Source organism: Bidens hawaiensis, unplaced genomic scaffold (genome assembly GCF_021521415.1).
Source record: "Bidens hawaiensis isolate Kalapana, Puna unplaced genomic scaffold, B.hawaiensis_p1.1 tig00004109_1, whole genome shotgun sequence".
Classification (NCBI taxonomy): domain Eukaryota; kingdom Viridiplantae; phylum Streptophyta; class Magnoliopsida; order Asterales; family Asteraceae; genus Bidens; species Bidens hawaiensis.
The window spans coordinates 493,411-514,099 of record NW_027491243.1 but is presented as its reverse complement, the minus strand read 5'-3'; the positions used below and the strand labels follow the sequence as shown (position 1 = coordinate 514,099).

Genomic DNA, 20,689 nt, shown 5'->3' with positions numbered 1-20,689 from the left:
TTTCTCATACTTAAGGGTCAACATGGTAAAACATGTAGTTTGTCAAACATGAGAAACAGACCATATTAAGAGGTTTGAAACTCCTGTTTGTATGTTGCTCAAGTGTAATTCTTTCGACGCCTGTAACACCTCTAATACCTAAATCTAATAATCAACTCCAATCTAAATTCCCAAAAATAGAGAACACAAACAAAAAGGAAAGAGTATGAACCTTTTAAGTTCAAACAAAAGCAATAATCACATTCTTCTGAGCCGGAGTTCAAAATGTCTACTTTAGAAATGAAACCAAAAGATAAAACAAAAAGGAGTACTCTCAACGGGTCAATCGCTCAACACTCTGAGCTGTTGACCTGTTTAAAAAAGCTAACCAAATTCAACATGTTCATTTCAACTCTTAAGCCAAATACCGTATCTATATAGCCAACTCACCGAGTACCATATTTGATCCAAACCACCCACTTTTCCACCACCATTAGTCTTCTTTTTAAGCAATGCCGCCTTCATTTGCAACTGATTGCACAAAAAAGCCGATTAGAACCATAACTGAAATACAAACATTTATAGGCTGGAACTTTTGCCCCTCACTAGATACAATGCAAATACGATACATATGCAATCATGAAGATCATCTACAACCAAACCAATTAACACAAATCTTATTACATATGTAATCATGAAGATCATCTACAACCAATTAGCACAAATCTTATTACTGCTGCATACAAGTTTCTAACATCAACAAGAATACACAGAAAGCATAAATATTTTAGGGCAGTTAATCATGAACATTCAGCATAAGCCTGCCGACCGTTTTATTGTTTCAAGTAGTTTTGAATAGGTTTGAGAGTATCCACACACACACACACCATACAACACTCTCCATAAGTCTCAAAGGACACCCAATCTTGTCAACACAATGTACAAGGTGTGATCAACAACCACACAATTAAGTGCACAACACAACAACATAAATTAAGGATTAATATTCAAGAATCAAGAAACACAATCAAAACTATTGCTACTAGCAATCTAAACTATTCTAAAGCAACTTACTAAGAGCAATACTAAAAAAGCTTGGCAATTATCTCATGATCATCAAGATATGCAACTCGAACAAATTTGCAGGATGCAAAATTTAAATTATAACAAAAATGCTTCAAAATATAATTAAAACCTTAACTTCATACACGAACACGAACCTGCACTAGAACTTGTTGATTTCTAACCGGTTCATCTGAATTTTGGCGACAAAAGGCTTTCAACATAAATGCCTTCGACCTTAAACCCTTTAACATTCCTAGAAATATCAATACTTTTACAGAAGATTCCTTTTCAACATCATATATCCGCATTCGACCGCCAGTAACCAACACAATCTTTCCATCTTCATAAAGAATCGTCGGATCAACCATGATCGGAATCTCATCAAAACCACGAATTCGAATCTTCAACCAAGACTCCCTTACGCCATACTCATTCATCAACCACACCTCGTCTTTCAAAAACACACCAAGCCTCTCACCCACAACAATAACTTTGCAACCCCACATAGACTCAACGTCAACCACACCAGGTAACGCCAATTCACTAAACATCTCATCTGCTAAACTAAACGCGGCAATCACCGGTACACGCAACTCACCTTTACAAGCAATCCAATGAAGAAAACCACTAACGAACACTCCAGACACATGCATATTCCGAATATTAGAATGATCAAAAGGCGAATCAACCACCCGCGTCCACTTATTATTCCTAACACTACAAACATGCACAAACATATCCTCAGGCGGAATCAAATAGCTATAATGAAAGTAAGACACGACAACAACTTTATAATCATCAGTTAATGAATCATAACCAAATCCATACACAATATCAATATCAAACGTATTACTCAACATCTCACATGAACCGGGTTCCGGTACCTCCACAAACTCGCTCGTGGTCGGGTTTACCACAACGAGCGAATGAGTGTCAACGAGGTCATCTTTACAGGCTAACACAAGGCCATTGCAAGAGCCGTGGAAGACGAGCATATCCACGTGAGGAAACGTGGGTTTGTTTGGATGGTGTTGGTTAAACGTGAGTGAATAGAGTGAGCTGTTGGAGTGGTTGCATAAGATGTGATGTCGGTTGAGGGTTAGTTGATGGGTTTTGATGAATTGGGGGCTTGTGATTTCAGAAAGCCAGGGTTTTGATGAATTAGGGTCGGGATTGACTCACCTAATACTGGATGGGGTTAAGAAAGTAGAAACCGAGCAGCTCGCCAACAAATACCTTATAGGGTTTGGAAGGATGCTAATGGTGTTGAGCAGGTTGAGGTTACTCTTTTTAATTTTATTTGATTAATATAATTTTGCTTAGGAATATACATTTGTTTAATTTATTTAATGATAGGTTGATTTTATATTATTAGCCCCACATGGAAAATAATAAAACAAGTTCCACACTCTTTGATCTTTTTCTAATGTAGCGTTTTATGTTTCTATAAACTTCCTGATGTGTGCTATTTTGATATAATCTTCAATTAAAATGCTTTTTAGTTAACTAAATATGATTAAACAGGATTTTATCAATATAATTATCTGAATTTTCTAATATTCGATTATTTGCGGCCTACCAAGAGACTTCAGGTTTGATCTTGGTCTAGGTAAGCATTATCAATCACAGTTAAAAATTTTTTTTTGAAAACCTAGAAACTATATTGGCTTATAATTTATGGGCTGAAAAGTTATTAGGGACAAATGTGATATTTTTAAGATTATAAGCGGGCTCCTTTTAATTCATGTATGCATTGGAAATAATTAGTTAAAATGTCACGTGAATATTTGAGAAGATAAGTGATACAGACGAACAATAATCTTGTATTATATCATTAAATATTCTATGTAATTGTGTAATACTTTATGGTGTTGCATAAACTAAAGCATAGGCAGTTCATTTGGATCCTTCTGTTGAGGGCATTAGATGAGATTCCTTTATTATCTTAGATGAAACATAAGATGTTATCATTTTACACTTATCTCATTGCATCTTTGTTAGAATCCAAAATAGTTGTCGCTATTATTTTCTATCGTTTATCAATATATATTTCCTTGTTAAGCCACTGGAGTTGGAATTTCTGCCTAAGCCTCATACGCAGAAGTTGATCCCATTAAGAAAGTTGTGAAGGTGTGTATGGATGTTGCTATTCATGTTTTTCATTGTAATTTAGGTTCTATTACAAAGGGTCTTTTTGGTATCTCTCAACTTACATAATTCTAATGAATAAATATTTTAGGAAGCTACTACTTACAAGGAGGATGATGACCTTGATCTCTTTGGTGATAAGACAGGAGGAAAAAAGGGCAACTGAATAACAGTAGTGATGATACATTTCTAAACTCTAAGATTCTACTGCAGGTATAGTTAAAACCCTTTTCACCTTTTTCAATATTCTTTCAGTTTTTATTGTTTGTATTGCAAACTGAGTTGACTCAGACAGTGGAGATAGAGATATTGAAGAAAGAGAAGGCTCAAATAGCTGAAGAAAAAGACGGGCTTATGATATGCAGTAAAAATTGGCTGATGAAGGTTCATGTGCAAAAGATCTGGCTACAACTGCAGCATTTGAACTTAGAAACTTAGCTGCAGAACTAACAAAACTTTCTTACCAAAATGCTAAACTCAACGTTGAGCTGAAGGTTGAAAAATAAGCCTGTAAGTCAAACTTATGTAAACAAGAAGACTGTTTGATTGTAGAAGAGTTGCAGAAAGAGCTTAATGCAAGATACCAACGAGAAGCTTCTTTGGTTGGTGCAACTCTGAAAGAGATAAGTTAGAAAGTGAGTTGAGAAAAAGACTCGATGCTGCAAAGAGACATGAAGGGGTTTTGAAAGCTAAGCTGGCAAACATGTGAGCCTTGTTGCAAAGCTGAAGAACTCTCCTGCTGATTCAAAGGATATTTTAACTAATAAAAAAACAATAGTATGAAGTTTTTGTGGAAGATGATGAGACACAATTGATTCATGAGTTAAGATTATTGTAAAAGAAAAAGAAAAGCGACAGGAATTGGAATGTTGTGGTTTCAAGATTGAAGGTGCTCGCTTTCTTTCATAAATGCGCATTTTCATCATGGGAGTATTTGTTATATATAGTTATATAATATTGTATTTGTATTGTCAGGGTTTCTGATATTGCTGATTTGGACCTTAATTCACTTGAGGAGCTCCAAAGCCTAAATGTTGAGGCAATAACTAACATTTGTCATGCAAAGGTAGAGATTGACATGATACTTTCTGTATGTATGAATGTGTGTGTGTGTATATTTTTTACTAAAACTTTGCTGATGTTGGTTGTTGATTACACAGGCATCATACAGGTGATGATGGTATATGTTTCGCTAACTGCTTAAGGATTTTTGTAGTAGATGTATTAATTTTAAAAATTTGTCACTACTAAAAGTTGGTACTATATAATAATTATTGGTACTATATGATAATTATTTCTTGCGTTCTCTACATGTGAGTCTGGAACCTTTTTATTAATCATCTTTTTTCAAGTTACTATGCATAGGTTTGTAAGCTCTTCAGGTTTGATTCATAATACTTGCAACACCCTCCTTGTTCTAGAGCTCCATTATAATATATATATATGTTGTATATAAACAACAAAAAGTTTTTGTTGTAACTGAAAATTTGGTTTTCAAAAAGAAAACAAAAAATTAGCTGTCAGTTAATGCTTCGGTTCGGTTTTTTCTGTTCATGTTTCAGTTAATTTGGTTTCGGTTCGGTTACTTCGGCTTTCTACTCACCCCTACATTCTACTATGTAACTTCATTTTTTGTAAGTTTATGATTTTCAATACTTTCTTTCCATATGAATATGAATTGCAATTATAAATCATGTTGTCGTCTCAAAAATGTATTCAAAAACATCTTGTCGTTTTAAATGGCATGTGTGTACTCGACGATTTCTATATTTCCGCCTGTGTCGTATACAGGTCAATAATCTAGTATCAATATATAATATGTGTAAACTTATGAACGTATAAATGATGTTGATATAGTTTATTGTATGTATGGAATATTTAGGGAAAATCACAAAATAGGTATTTATGAAAACAAATTTCTAGTTTTAGGTATCATTTGTAAAAAATTTCAGAAATAGGAATTATAATCTAGTCGTGATGAGTAGTTTGTAGAAACCAATTATAACTTGCTACGTGTCCTTAAATTAACCATAACGAGTACGTTCACTAATCATTTACTCGTCATGACTAAATAAGTTTCATGCCTCATAATCAACGCCTACGAGTAATTCATTAGTCATTTAGTCGCGACAAGTAGATTATAAGGTTAAACTAGTTGCGACGAATTAACTACTTATAAACTACTCGTGTAGGGAATGCAAACCAGGTAAACTAGTCGTCGCGACTAAAGGACTTATGAAATACTCGTGGGTGTTGATTACTAGACATGAAACTTATTTAGTCGTGACAAGTAAATGATTAGTGAACGTGCTCGTTACGGTTAGTTTAAGGACACGCGACAAGTTTTAATTAGTTCTACAAACTACTCATCACGACTAGTTTATAATACCTATTTCTGGAATTTTTTGCAAGTGATACCTAAAACTAGAAATTTGTTTTCATAAATGCTTATTTTGGGAATTTTTCTGAATATTTAGCATTCAATAATGGATCAAGGTTATTCTCAGAGCATTTACGTCTAGGGGTGAGCATAAATCAAGTAAGATCCGTGAGATCGAATCGATCAAATCCAATTATATTATCTCTCTTACAATTAGAATTGAGATGCAAAATTTAACTTGCCTTATGCTATATTATATCATTTTCTCGTCTTTGTTTATTGCTTCTTTCATAATCTATATGTTATATTAAACGGCCACCAGTTTTAACCGTTCCAATTTAACGTTTACTTTTTCTTCCTATTTTTCAAATGTACGGTTACGATATCTATTTCAACCTTCGTGTCTTTTCTCTTTTTTAACTGTTACAACCACCATAATCACAACCTATAAATACACATCACATCCCTCCATTTTCCTCACTCCAAATTCTAATTTCACAGTCCCTCGGTGCCCGTCGCCGGAAGGTGATCGGAGGAGATTTTGCCGTCATGACCACCCCTAATAAATTGTGACATCGATCTCATGAGATTTGAACCCGACAGAAGAGAAGAAGAAGGAACACAACCGTTAAAGATAAATCGGGAAATGATAACTTTCTGTTAGTAATTATTATTTTAGGTTAAAAGGTACAGTGAAGAAGACGATTTATTTATAAGAATAATAATATACAATAAACGCCCACTTTCATCATTCGTTTTATTGCAAGCAACAATCTATTTTATTTATTTATTTTTCAAATTCCTTGGATTTTAATTCATTTTTACGTTAGTGTATATATAACTTTACGTCATAAGTTGATGTTATTCATTACTGTACTGCGTTTATGTATCTTTAGAGGGGAAGGAGCACTCATGGGTATCTAGCACCGGCCAATCCTATACTGCCATCTCATGTATACCTTCAAGTACCCATAAACCATAAAATCACTTGCAGTACCTACCCACAAATACCCTAAAATTTTTTCTTTTTTTAAAATTTAAAATAAATTAAACAACTAAACATAATTAAAATTATTAAAAGTAAAATTTAAAAATATTACATAATTTAAAATAAAAATAATAATTTTGAGCCTTCCTTTGCACTTGAGCATTCGATTTTGATTGTAAGCTCATTGTAAGCCCATCTCATAATTAAAAAACCCATCTTATTGTAAGCCTATTGTACCCGGCAGAACATAAATAGGTTATCTTCCTTTCTTTTGATTGTTATGCCCCTTGAACAGAGCTGCTATGGAGACAGCCGGAAGAAACCCAGCCATCTTGGTTTCACTCTTAAATGTAATTGGTCCAAAGTGGAATTAAACAGGTACCCACAGATTGGTTTATGCGGCAAAGGCTTGCAGTGGAAAGAAGCCGCACGCCCTACCCGTATGGGTGGAGGTGGTGTTACCGTGTGGGTTCCAAGCCGTGAAGGCTGCCCTGATGGGGGCCCCGGCCTCTCTTATAGAGCAACTTTTTTTTTTTAATCGTGTAACATGTTTTCTTTTAAAGTTACTTTAGTAAAAAAAAAAAAACAACAACAATGATATAATTATTATTAAATTCTTGAAGCATCACTATTAGCAACTTTTTTTAATCATGTAACATGTTTTCTTTTAAAGCTACTTCAATAAAAAAAAACAACAATAATAATATTAATACTTATTATTATTAAATTCTTGAAGTATCATTAAAAATGTAAGGAAGCAACATTCATTTGTTAAGTTCTCAATATACGAGACACATGACCAACACCATCACCGTCGAAAGAAGAACACCACCATTTTATTGCATGAAAACTGAACTTTTTAGAATACCTCAACAAGTGTTCAAGCATAACTTACTGACACGAGTATTCATACATGAAAACTGTATGTAATATTAATATTACCTCCTATATTATCATGCTACTTGATTTGATTTAATGTAATACCTAAGTATCATCAAATAAAAATGTTGTTTGTAACCAAACACAAATAACACTGTCGAACGTGAGGTAAATAGGTTTTACTAAATTCATGTTATAATTAGATTTAACATATAGGTGATAGAGAAACATATTGGACATACATGTAAGGTGTATATAAGTGTTAAATTATCCTTTATATTAATTAAATTAAGTTACGTGAATTTAATCATCATTTTATTTATTTTTTCTCTTTTATTATCTTTTGTTTATCTAACTAAAGATTTAATTTCCATTTACCATAGCAGGCATCATATATAGCATGATTATATGTAGTAATTATATTTTATTTATGCATAAATAAATAGTAATTCTAGCATGGTTTTATTTTTGTTTATGACTATTATATATTAACAGTTTAACACATTGATGTTTGTTTGTTTTTTTTTTGAAAAATATATATTGCTGATGAACCAATTTATCAGGTAAAATTTAATATTACTTTCTTAAATATTATCATAGTTATATTCAAATGTAACTATTATATGTAACATATAGTATTATATGTAACATATAATATTACTACCTACAACATGCTACTTGATTTTAATGAAATACATGACTATCAACAATAAATATGTTAGTAACCAAAACACAAGTAATACCGCAGCAACGCGCGAGCAATCTTGCTAGTATATTTACATATATATAGAAAGGGTTCAAATAAGAATAAAAAGTTTCATAGGAATGGTAAGAACCAATAGATTTTTGACATTTGGCATTAAAACCATGGTAAAAGAGTAATTCTAGGAAACTATGTCGGTTTTTGGTAATTTTAAATCTCAACCATTGATTAACATGATCCAATGGCTATGATTTATTCTTAGTCTTCCTAGGAAACTACTTCTTTTTACTATAACCCTCCCCTATATATATATATATATAATTGTTATAGTAATTAAAATATTAGTTTATTATATTTAACACATTCCTTTATTTGGTATAATATTAGTCAAGCAATAGTAATTGATTTAACGAGCATTTATCAATCAATTCACACTAAAAAATAAATCATAACTCATTTTAAAAATTTTAAATCATTCATTTTATAGTAGCTGACTTTATTTAAATATGTTAAGTTTAAAAGTTTAAACATCTAATCAATTAACTATATAAATTTAGAAACAAATGTTTATATCTTATAAATTATTTAAATGCTCTTTTAAAACTCTAAAAATTTTAAAATAAATGTTTGTTTTATAGTTTGACTGACTCATTAAGTTTTAAACGGTTTCACCATAATATTTCTCAAAATAGAATGAAAACTTTCATTACTATTCATTCAAAATTATTTATAGAAATTATTAAAATCAAAATCTTTTGAAACAACTTATATATGCAATCTAATTAATAAACTATTTAATTTGTAACTAATTCAAATACGGGTTTCATTATTATTAATTTTGCATTAATTTATGATATAAATTAGGGTATTGTTTGAATTTATAACTAATTTGAGGTGTTGTATTCATAAGTTTTGGCATTTTACTAGTTTCAAATTGCTTTGGATAACATAAACATTAACAAGGTATGCTTTCTTCAATTATCTCTATGTAAAGTTTTTCTTTTTATTAATTAATTTTCTTATCACTAATTGTTTATTTTTTTTTCTAGTGTATCTGTGTTGAAATTTACACAATGTTTATTTTTGTTATATTTCAGTTATTATGTATGAGGCATAACATTTTAGATGTTGATTTAATTAGGCGATTAACTTTCAATTAATATGTGTTTTTTGTTCTCATGTTATAAGTTATAAAGATGTTTTACTTTTTATTTATCATTGTTAGTATTTGCATGGTTTTGTATTTGAATTAAAGTAACAGTTTAATGTCTCGTAATTTATGTGAAGGTATCATTTTTTATATAAATATGACATTTGCAATTTTCTAAATTTATAATATACACATATTTATATTACGTTTTAAATATGTTCTACCCGTGTGTAACACGGGCACTATCCTAGTTCATAACATTAATACTGAGTATATTCTTTTTAATTCTATGATATTACTTAAATGAATATAATAATGAGACTTAAATATATATGCATGTTTGTAAGATATTATATTATAATTATTTTACGTAGAATCAATCATTTATTCCTAATACTCTTTTCAATTGTTTTTCCATAATAGCAAAGTCCTATATATACCCTTCGCAAAAGTTTATCAGAAATTGATTAAAAAAGACTAGAAAATGGCATGTTCTAGATTTATTGCTCTTCTGCTTGCATTGACGGTAGTATCATCAATTTCAAATCATTCTACTGCCGTTGGTATGTTACCATTTCATATTTCATGTATTATAGAAAATGTAGTGTAAAATATGGCAAGTCGAAAACCCTAAAATAATAAACGCCACGTTACTATGTCGATATTAGAAGAATTAATTTGTCATGTCGTAAAACTGTTTATATACTATCGACAAATTTCCGAACACTTTATTGAGTGAATATTGTTTAATAAATGCATCATAACAATAAAATAAAATAAACATGTCAATATCACAACAAATAAATAAAATCATCCGCAAATACATATCTTACCTTCTAAATGAAAGTCAAATTATAAAGTAATGGATTTAAAAAAAAAAAGTAAAAAAATCACCTTCATAATTATGTTTGCACAACCGACAAGAAAATGAAATAAGTAAACGGGATGAATCAAAAAGGAAATTATTTTTCTGCAATTATAATATTTACCATTGTCACCAAAATTTATGGGATCTTTCTTTTCTTAAACTTTGAAGACGTAAATTGTGGGATTTTACTTCCTTCTTTCAAGGAGAAAATTAATTATATTAACCCACCATTCTCACCGATGCACTCCTAGTCAAAACCCTTTCAGAAGTTTATCTCTCTTCTTCTTTCATTTACCCCATATTCATCTTCGAGACAACCAGAGAAAACCACTGCGATTAGTTCCGCCATTGTCAAGCTGCTGTTGTACGTTTCTGTGCAACCTAGGTAACCAAAATCATTTAGTCTTTGCTGATTCATGTTCCTGTGATGCTGTGAATTTTCACATCCTGTTTCTTTCAATAACATGCACAGCCCCAACACACTTGTTTTGCTACATTGTTAAGCCGCAAACCATTGATTCCTCGTCCGCTACACTCGACGATTTAGGTAACAGTTTGATTACATAAGTTGTATGATCCCATATATTGGTAACACACAGTTAAACTAATACACGTTAATGATAAAGAAAAAAAAAGGGGGAGTGGGGTTAATTATGATTATTCAATGGAATGAGGGTCACTAGCTAAAACTATTTAACACAACTTTTGTTCCATATATTACTTATGTGTTGGGACTTATATTTTAGACCGACGCATCGAATTATTATAACTATGGGTGAAATTAATTAATATTTTTGGTCTCAACCAACGGTGGATGGCTTAAAGACCAAGACATGCTAGACTAGTATAAATAGATGTATTTGTTAATTGTTCTAGCGATGAGTGTATTGTGTGAGATCTAGGGTTTATCTCTTTGAGAGAGCCGTCGCCTCCAGGATGAACTCTCCTGGAGGTGGCTGATCTTTACTGTATGTATGTGTGTATGTATGAGTGCTTTGTATGACAATCTTTTGGTTAATGAAATCATACTGCCACCTATTTATATTTGTGAATCGATTGCATATGTTTGTTCATCCAGTCTATTGTACATTGTAATCGATTCAAGCTCTCTCCCGAACACCACTCATCCGTCCAAAACCCCCTTTCAAGAGCGAATACGATTCGATCCTTGCTCAGATCCGAGCTCCATCGTTAATAACGATCATTATTCACGTTTCCGCACCAGGGCTCGTTTCTTACATTATGTATTTTCATAATCCAACAGTTTCACAAGTATATATATAGAGAGAGAGAGAGACAAATAGATATCATGTTTTAATATTTAAACATGTTCACAGAATTACTTTTAATCATAATATACATATAAATCGTATGCATGAAAATGAAGGAATTATAAACATAGAAATGTCACCTAATCAACTCCAAATAAAATATAGTATATGCATATAATTATATTGTATAGTTAAATATTCAATTGGAGTAAGTTGTCATACAAACTCGAATAATACACATGAATACAAAATTTGCTAAACAAGAATATAATCAAAGCTATAATAATATTATTGGTCCCGCGACGTCTAATCTAAGCTTACGATCACTGCCATTTCGTTAGTAAGGTACGGATTCGGTGGTCCTTTTCTTTTAGCTTAATATTGTTCTCATTGTTCTCGTAGTGTACGGATTCTGTGGTATTTAAATTATAGCGTAAATATTGTTTTCATCGATCTCATAGTGTATGGGTTTCGTGGCCTTACACTGGTAGCGTCATATTATGTCCTTGTTTTCGTAATATATCGTCTCTTGAGTTGTTAGCCGTATCATAGTTTTGATCCGTTTCATAGTATCGTGTCATTGTCATCCTTATTAAGTCGTTTCTTTATATATTGCAAATTGTTAGATTGTATTGTTAAATTGATAACTGAAATGCATGCAATAGAATAATTTTATTGCGATCATTATTGCATGTTCCAAATAGACCATTGTACATTGACTTACTGTTATTGAGACATATTATATTGATATTGGCCATTGTTAGTGTCTCTTATTTGACCTCAATACTCGAGCATTTATCCACCTATGGGGACATAGGGCGTCAATCGAGGCACCTTTGACGTGCTCTACCTGTTGCGGAGCGATTAGTCCACAGCGTCTCTATATTATTGTGCGACGAGAGCACTTATTGATTTACTAATTTTTGAGAGGCGTATGGATCGATTCTAGGTAAATTGTTACTAGAGTGAGATGGTTAGGTGTGTGTGCCCACATTCCTATCTCACTTAATTATTGGTGCATTAGTCTGCAGCTAATGTGCATACTGTTACTGTCACTGTTACTATTATTGGCTCACATGGGTATTTCCATAGATGTATTGTTATTGTACTGATTCATAACTGATCGTTCAGCTTATTTAACTGTTACTGGCTCGTGTACTTTATTGATTTCACATTTGATCGTTCATTGTATCTTATTGCTCTTCATCGTCTATTGTTACTGCTATTGTTTCCTCCGTTACTGGGCAATTTTTGGCTCAGTCATGTTTCTTTATTTTGTGTTTTCTTTTCTTTGTTACAGGTACTCATGGGAATCAGGCAAATGTGTGATAAGAGAGTAAAAGAAAAAGGCTAGACTTTGGAAAACGAAGGAACTTAATAAAATCTCTTTTGAGTTAAACAACTTTATTTTATTGTCATTTTGTCGAGCACTTTAATTTGAATGTTTTTGGACGTTGTGTGGTTTTAATTAGGGTTAAGACTTTAATGAAAACGCTTTTAATGTTAATTATTACCGTATCGAGTGACACGTCAGCCCTAACCGGGCCGGGGTGTTACAGTTATGGTATCAGAGCCCTAAGCTCTTTCCTGTTGAAAAAAAAAACACATTTTTTTATACATGTGAGGACTGGGTAGACGTTGGGATAGGATTTCACAATCTTACTTGATCTTCTTGTTTAATGGATCATCCTTCTGATATGAAGACGTTCTTATATTTTGCTTTTAGATGCCTCCTCGTCGTGACCCTAGTAGTTCCGGTGGAGCAAATCCGCCTGATCCAGCTCTTATAGCAGCCGTCACTCAAGATGTTTACTGCTATGCTACCGACTATCATTAACGCTGTGAAAAATTCGGGAGAAGGTTCTGGAGCTAATCCACCTGTAGGCATTCATACTTGGCTAGAGAAATTTCAGAAGCAGAAACCAAGACCTGTCACTAAGGCCGCCACACCAGCTGTATCAAGAGATTGGATTGCTCACATTGAGAAGATATTTCGGGTGTTAGGAGTTGAAGACCAATTCAAGGCAAGGTTAGCGTCGTATAAGCTGGAAGAGGATGCATAGACTTGGTGGGAGGGTGTGTTAGTGGAAAGAGGAGGAGACCAATTTGCAGAAAACCTATCATGGGCAGATTTTCGTTCTATTTTTTTCGAAAAGTATTACACCAGTGTTGACAAAAGTTCTTATACTCGAGAGTACCATGGTCTCCGTCAGCGAAATGATGAATCACTCTCCGATTTCATTGACCGATTTTATCGATTAATTGGATTCCTCGGATCTGCTGCTGGAACATGAGAGGAACAAGCAGAGAAATATCAGTGGGCCGTATATGACAGGATTCGTAGGTCCATTATTCATTTGACCTTTTCTACCGTCGCAGAAGCTGTGAGAGCTGCAAAGAAAGTGGATATGGAAAGACAAGAATATTTGGGGGTTCTGATGATAGTAGAAAGAGAAACATAGATGGACACCGCATTCACACCTCAGGTCAATCGTCTCAAGGGTTAAACCAACCTACTAGTGATCGTCACAATTCGGGAAACAGGTCAACAGGAAAGCAAACTAAACCATGGCCGGGTAGGAATCAGAATAATGGTCAGGTCAAACCATACCAGCAACCTATCCGTACTCAACCAATAAACCAGAGAGGAAACCCGAATACCACTCAACACTCTCTGTGTACACATTGCAACAAACAGCATTCAGGTGCTTGTCGCCGACTTACTGGAGCTTGTCTTAGTTTGGAGAGATGGGGCATATGGTTAAAGATTGCCCAAAGAGCCGGAATCGACCAGGGGATACTACTAGGGGAGCTACTATGCCACCTAATACTGGAGGACGAGTATTCACCCTTATAAAAGATACATCTGTGGATACGCCCCGTATCGAAGACTTTCCTATTGTACGTGAATTCTCTGATGTCTTTCCGGAAGAACTACCAGGGATACCACCCGAACGTGAAGTAGAGTTCACTATCGATCTGATTCCTGGTGCTGAACCTTTTCAAAGACACCCTATCGTATGGCCCCGCTAGAATTGAAAGAATTGAAGGAGCAACTACAAGAATTGTTGGAACTTGGATTTATAAGACTAAGTGTTTCACCATGGGGAGCACCGATATTATTTTTGAAGAAAAAGGATGGTAGCATGCATTTATGTATTGATTACCGAGAACTCAATAAAATTACCATTCCTAATTGCTATCCGTTACCTCGTATTGATGATCTCTTTGATCAGCTCCAAGGAGCAAAGTTTTTCTCTAAAATCGATCTTAGGTCAGGTTACCACCAGTTGAGGGTTCGAGACCAAGATGTTCCTAAGACAGCGTTCCGTACCCGGTATGGATATTATGAGTTTTTGGTTATGCCTTTCGCTCCTGCTGTTTTTATGGACCTTACGATTCGAGTGTTTCATGAGTACTTAGATCGGTTTGTAATTGTTTTTATCGATGACATTCTGGTATTTTCTAAAAGTCGAGAAGAACATGAAGACCATCTTCGAACCATTCTAGGAACCTTACGCCAAAAGAAGTTGTATGCCAAATTTTCTAAGTGCGACTTTTGGTTGGAACAAGTAGCCTTCCTAGGCCACATTGTATCAGCCGAAGGTATTACCATGGATCCAGCTAAAGTGGAAGCTATTACTAAGTGGCCTAGACCTACCTCAGCTACCGAAGTTCGAAGTTTTCTGGGCTTGGCCGGTTATTATCGGCGTTTTGTAGACGGTTTTTCCACCTTGGCCTTACCTCTCACTCAACTTATAAGGAAAGGGGTGAAATTTGCTTGGAACGATGATCGGGAAAAGAGTTTTGAGGCATTGAAAAAGAAACTTGTGTCCACACCCATTCTTACACTTCCATCCGGTTTAGGTGGATACCAGATATACAGTGACGCCTCAAAGAAAGGTCTCGGTTGTGTCCTCATGCTGCATGGGAAAGTCATTGCTTATGCTTCTCGACAACTTAAGCCTTATGAAGTAAATTACCCGACACATGATTTAGAATTGGCAGCCGTAGTGTTTGCACTCAAGATCTGGAGACATTATCTATATGGAGAGACACGTGACATATTCACTGACCATAAGAGCCTCAAGTACATTTTCACTCAGAAGGAGCTAAACATGAGACAGAGGAGATGGTTAGAACTACTCAAAGATTATGATGCCAACATCCAATACCACCCTGGTAAAGCAAATGTTGTGGCAGATGCTTTGAGTAGGAAGAACTCTGGGAGCTTAGCATGCTTAACTTTTCAGCCACGTATTCTTACATATTTGAATCATATGGAGATTTACCTACACGTTGGCGAATCCGATGGTTATTTGGCGAGATTGAAAATTCAACCCGACCTTATTACACAAATAAAAGAAGCTCAAAACCAAGATGGGGAGCTTTGGGCAATTTTACAAAATCTTAAGGTGGGGAAGCAATCTGAATTTCGAGTCGATGAAAATGGGACAATATGGTGTGGGAAGCGTTTGTGTGTGCCAGATGATTCCACTCTGCGTGAAGCTTTGTTAACTGAGGCACATAATTCTCCATTCTCTATTCACCATGGATCCACAAAGACGTATAGGGATTTGAAACAAAATTTCTGGTGGAGTGGTATGAAAGAAGATGTAGCTAGACATGTTAGCCAGTGTTTGATTTGTCAGCAAGTGAAAATTGAACATCAACGGGCTAGTGGATTACTACAATCTATGGATATTCCTGTTTTGAAATGGGATGATATTTCTATGGACTTTGTTACAGGTCTACCAAAAACGCTTTTGAAAAATGATGCTATTTGGGTTGTGGTTGATAGACTCACAAAATCTGCTCATTTCTTGCCAATTCGCAAGGGGTACTCAGTGAGCAAACTATCGGAGATATTTCTACGGGACATTGTCCGACTTCACGGAACACCGTCTTCCATTGTATGTGATAGAGATCCACGTTTCACATCACGTTTCTGGAAAGGTTTACAAAATGCTTGGGGTACAAAGATACGTTTTAGCACTGCTTTTCATCCTCAAACTGATGGACAGTCCGAGCGTACTGTTCAGACTTTGGAGGATATGCTTAGAGCATGCGCACTCGAGTGGACGGGGCATTGGGATGAATATTTGTTCTTGGTAGAATTCTCTTACAATAATAGTTGGCAAGCAAGTATTGATATGACACCGTTTGAATTATTGTATGGGCGTAAGTGTCGAACTCCCATATGTTGGGAAGAGGTTGGAGAAAAGATTATTGAGGGTCCTGAGCTCGTTCGAGTAACAAATGAAAAGGTTACTATTGCTCGGGAGAAACTCAAGGAAGCTCAGAATAGACAAAAGAGTTATGCAGATCGTCATCGACGTGCTCTAGAGTTTAATGTTGGTGACAAATTGTTCTTAAAAGTTTCACCATGCAGAGGTGTTCGACGTTTTGGAATGAAGGGAAAACTTAGTCCTCGCTTTATCGGGCCTTTCGAAATATTATAGCGAGTTGGTGAAGTTTCATATCGACTAGCTCTACCACCGCAATTATCGTATGTGCATAATGTTTTTCATGTGTCCTTGTTACGCGGGTATAATTACCATCCTCTTCATGTTGTGAACTATCCCCTACATGAGTTTCATGAGGACTTATCTTACGATGAAGAACCAGAGGCTATATTGGATCGTCAAGAACGAAGTGTACGTAAGAAAGCTACTCCATTTGTTAAAATTTTATGGAAAAATCATCCGGAGCGTGAGGCAACGTGGGAAACCGAAGATGTGATTCGTTCTCAGTATCCTAACTTATTCGAAAACTAAGTTTTATAATTACTGTTCATTGATTTTCGAGTAATAAAACTCTAAGCGTTTCTTTTCGACTTTGAAATACTTCGTAATCATTGCTTTGTTACTCATGGAAATATTGATTGTCTTTTAGTAGAAAAAAAAAACAAATTTCGAGGACGAAATTATTTTAGGGGTAGGGCGTTAAATACCCAAAACATATAGTGCTGTCTAATATTAATTTCGAGGACGAAATTTATTTTAAGGGAGATAGAATTGTAATATATGGCAAGTCGAAAACCCTAAAATAATAAACGCCACGTTACTATGTCGATGTTAGAAGAATTAATTTGTCATGTCGTAAAACTGTTTATACACTATCGACAAATTTCGGAACACTTTATTGAGTGGATATTGTTTAATAAATGCATCATAACAATAAAATAAAATAAACATGTCAATATCACAACAAATGAATAAAATCATCCGCAAATACATATCTTACCTTCTAAATGAAAGTCAAATTATAAAATAACGGATTTAAAAAAAAAAAAGTAAAGAAAATATGGCTTGAATGCTTCTATTAAATGCGCTTGCCGGGATAGGTCTGCTGCCGAGAAACTACCGTAGTTGCTGCCGGAGGTTAAGTAGCAATTAATACACAGGCGTCTGAAAGACAGAGAAAGCTGGGGATGAAGAGACGCCTATATGTTATATAATATACTAATATAATATATATATATATATATATCTTGAGTTGTGAAAACTCTAGAAACCCATTCTCAACCACATGTTTTTAATTAAAGATTAAATCTTGTGGTACACAATTAAAGTTAATAAAAAATGTAAAAATTTATTTACATTTTCTCTCTCCTGAAAACATATATAGAAATTAATAAAAAAATGTAAAAAACATATCAAAACATTTTGTTTATGTTTTCGATGTGTTGTATTAAATGTAACATATATTACATGTAACAAAAAAAAAACAATTTTACATAGGGTTTTCACGGGTTTTCTCAACTCAATAGGGTTTTCAAACTAAACTTCTCATATATATATATATATGTGTATGTATTTGGCACAAATAATAGATTCATGGTTAGAAATTTACATACATTTTTATCAAAATTAAATTTACTAGAAGTATATGACTCATAATGCTCTTAAGCTATTTTATAAATGAGCTTGGATCAAATAAAAATAAGTTTATCCAACATCGTTGAAACCGGACAGACCAGCCAGTCGGACCGGTCTGATCGTGATTCGGTCCACTGACCGGTCCTGTAATGTGTAGTTCGCTCGTCTCCTAGAGAACAAACGGTCTGAACCGATTCAACCAAACTAGTTGAACCGGTTACTATGAAAAAAATAATTTTTCTTTAATTTGAATTTTGAAAAATCTTTTTTCCAGCCCTACCTGTCATTTTCTTTACCAAAGTTGTTCGGCCGGTCCGACCGGTGCTCGCTATCTAATCCGGTTATGAAAACTTGTTTTTATCGTGAAAAGTGTACAAATAAGCAGAATTATTATGTTAACTTTAGAGTAATTATTATTACACTATATTATTTTTTATAAAATAGTTACTTACGTTCAAAACTATAATTACTCTAGTTATTTGTATGTTTAGTACGTTAATTTTATTTGTGCCGGATCCCACATCTTTATATATTTAGTTAATATATCGTGGTACTGAATGGGTAGTGTTGATCTTTAATTTTGATCGACGGAAAGTTTAAGTTAGGTCATATGTGAACAAGTCAATGTTGCAGATGACGGTAATGATTGCTAATTAACTAGTTTTTTACCCGGCGTGCTTGGTCGGGCAGGTCTGTAAATCCGGACGGTGGTAAACCCAAGCATTACCGGTCCTAAGTGTTGAGACGGTAAGTTGACATGAATTCGGTCAGTTTTGGTTACCTGTTATTGTAAGGAAACTAAACAAAAAGTTTATAATAATTGAGTTGGACCAATGGGGTTGCATCTATTGGTAAAACTCGAGAGTTGTTGTTCCATGGCGTTGAGGCAGTGGAGTCTATGCAAATTCAGTTAGTTTTTTCACGTTCGTTACGAAACCGGAAACTAAAAAAATTGGTAGTCAGTCGGTTTCATGATGCTCTTTATGGTAATGAAACTAAAACAAAATGCGATAAATCAATGCAAATTAGGTCAATTTCTATGACGTTCATTATGGAATCGGAACTAAGATAAAACAAATAAAAAGCATAACAAAACTAATTAGAAATATAGTTATCAAACTTAAACAAAGAAAAGCAAAACAATAAAAAACCAAAAATTATATAAAAAACTTGGCCCAATGAAACATTTCCAAGTGGACCAATCATGTATCAAGGCAACCAAACTTCTCTTTTATATGTATCCTAGGGTTTTACCTGGCGCGTTGCGCCGGGACGGTTGGCAAAACCCAAGTTTTGCCTGTTTCGGGTACTGAGCCGATAAGTCTACGTGAATTCGATCGGGTTCGATGTCATGCGTTATGATATCGTAACTAAAAACCAAAAATAAAACAAAAATAAATATAAAATTTGAGGTGGACTAATGGGTGGTGTCGGTCGATAAAACACGGGCGTTGGGAAGAGCCGAGTGTTGTTGATTCCGGGCGTTGAGACGGTGAGTGTACGCAAATTCGAACGGTTTATGTCACGTTCGTTAAGGTACCGGAGCTAAAACAAAAAAAAGCAACATTGGCATTCGGTTGGTTTTCGGTACATGCATTACGGTACGTGATTTAAAACAAAATGCGGTGAGTCTATGTGAATTTGTTCGATTTCCGTCACGTTCTTTAGATACCGGAACTATAGAAATAAAATTGGCATTCTGTCAGTTTTCGTTACGGTACCAGAGCGAAAAAATAGGTAATATAAAAATTGATGTGCACGAACTAGGTGGTGTCCGTCGTAATCACTGATGTTGGTAAAACTCGAGCGTTGTCGGTCCTGGACATTGAGGCGATGAGTCTAAGCGAAATCAATTGGTTTTCATCATGTTTGTTACGGTACCGAAAGACAATCAAACAAAAAACCACAAAATTGACGTTTGATCGGATTCCGTTATTTCATTATGATATTATAACTAAAACAAAAAACAATAAAAAAACCAAAAAACAAAGAAAAAAAAAAAACTAAAATGGCCCTATCAAGGTTTAACGGCACCAAATTTTCCAGTTGTTATATATAATAATTAGTAATTACTATTTACTAATACTAATAGTAATAGTCTTTATACTTTGAACATACGAAGGCAAAAATATATTGTTCCTTACAACAAAATATCCACAAAAAGTAAGTAAAAAAAAAAAACCGAAATTTTCTTGGTCGACAAACATTAGAATGTGTATAGATATGCAATTGTACAACTGTACAAGTAAATAATCGAAAATTATTAATTCTGTCATTTCTGTATATCTTAAAACATTCAAACTTTTCAATTATGTTCAACTTTAGGTGAGATCATATGAAATTGTACATGTAAATATGAAGTTTTTAAGTTGGACAA

At 34.0% G+C, this 20,689-nt stretch overlaps 1 pseudogene; it reads right to left on the bottom strand.

Annotated features, from left to right (window-relative positions):
• Nucleotides 1-355: 355 nt before the first annotated feature.
• LOC143625552 (F-box/kelch-repeat protein At3g06240-like) lies at nucleotides 356-3,897 on the bottom strand (annotated as a pseudogene).
• Nucleotides 3,898-20,689: the final 16,792 nt, after the last annotated feature.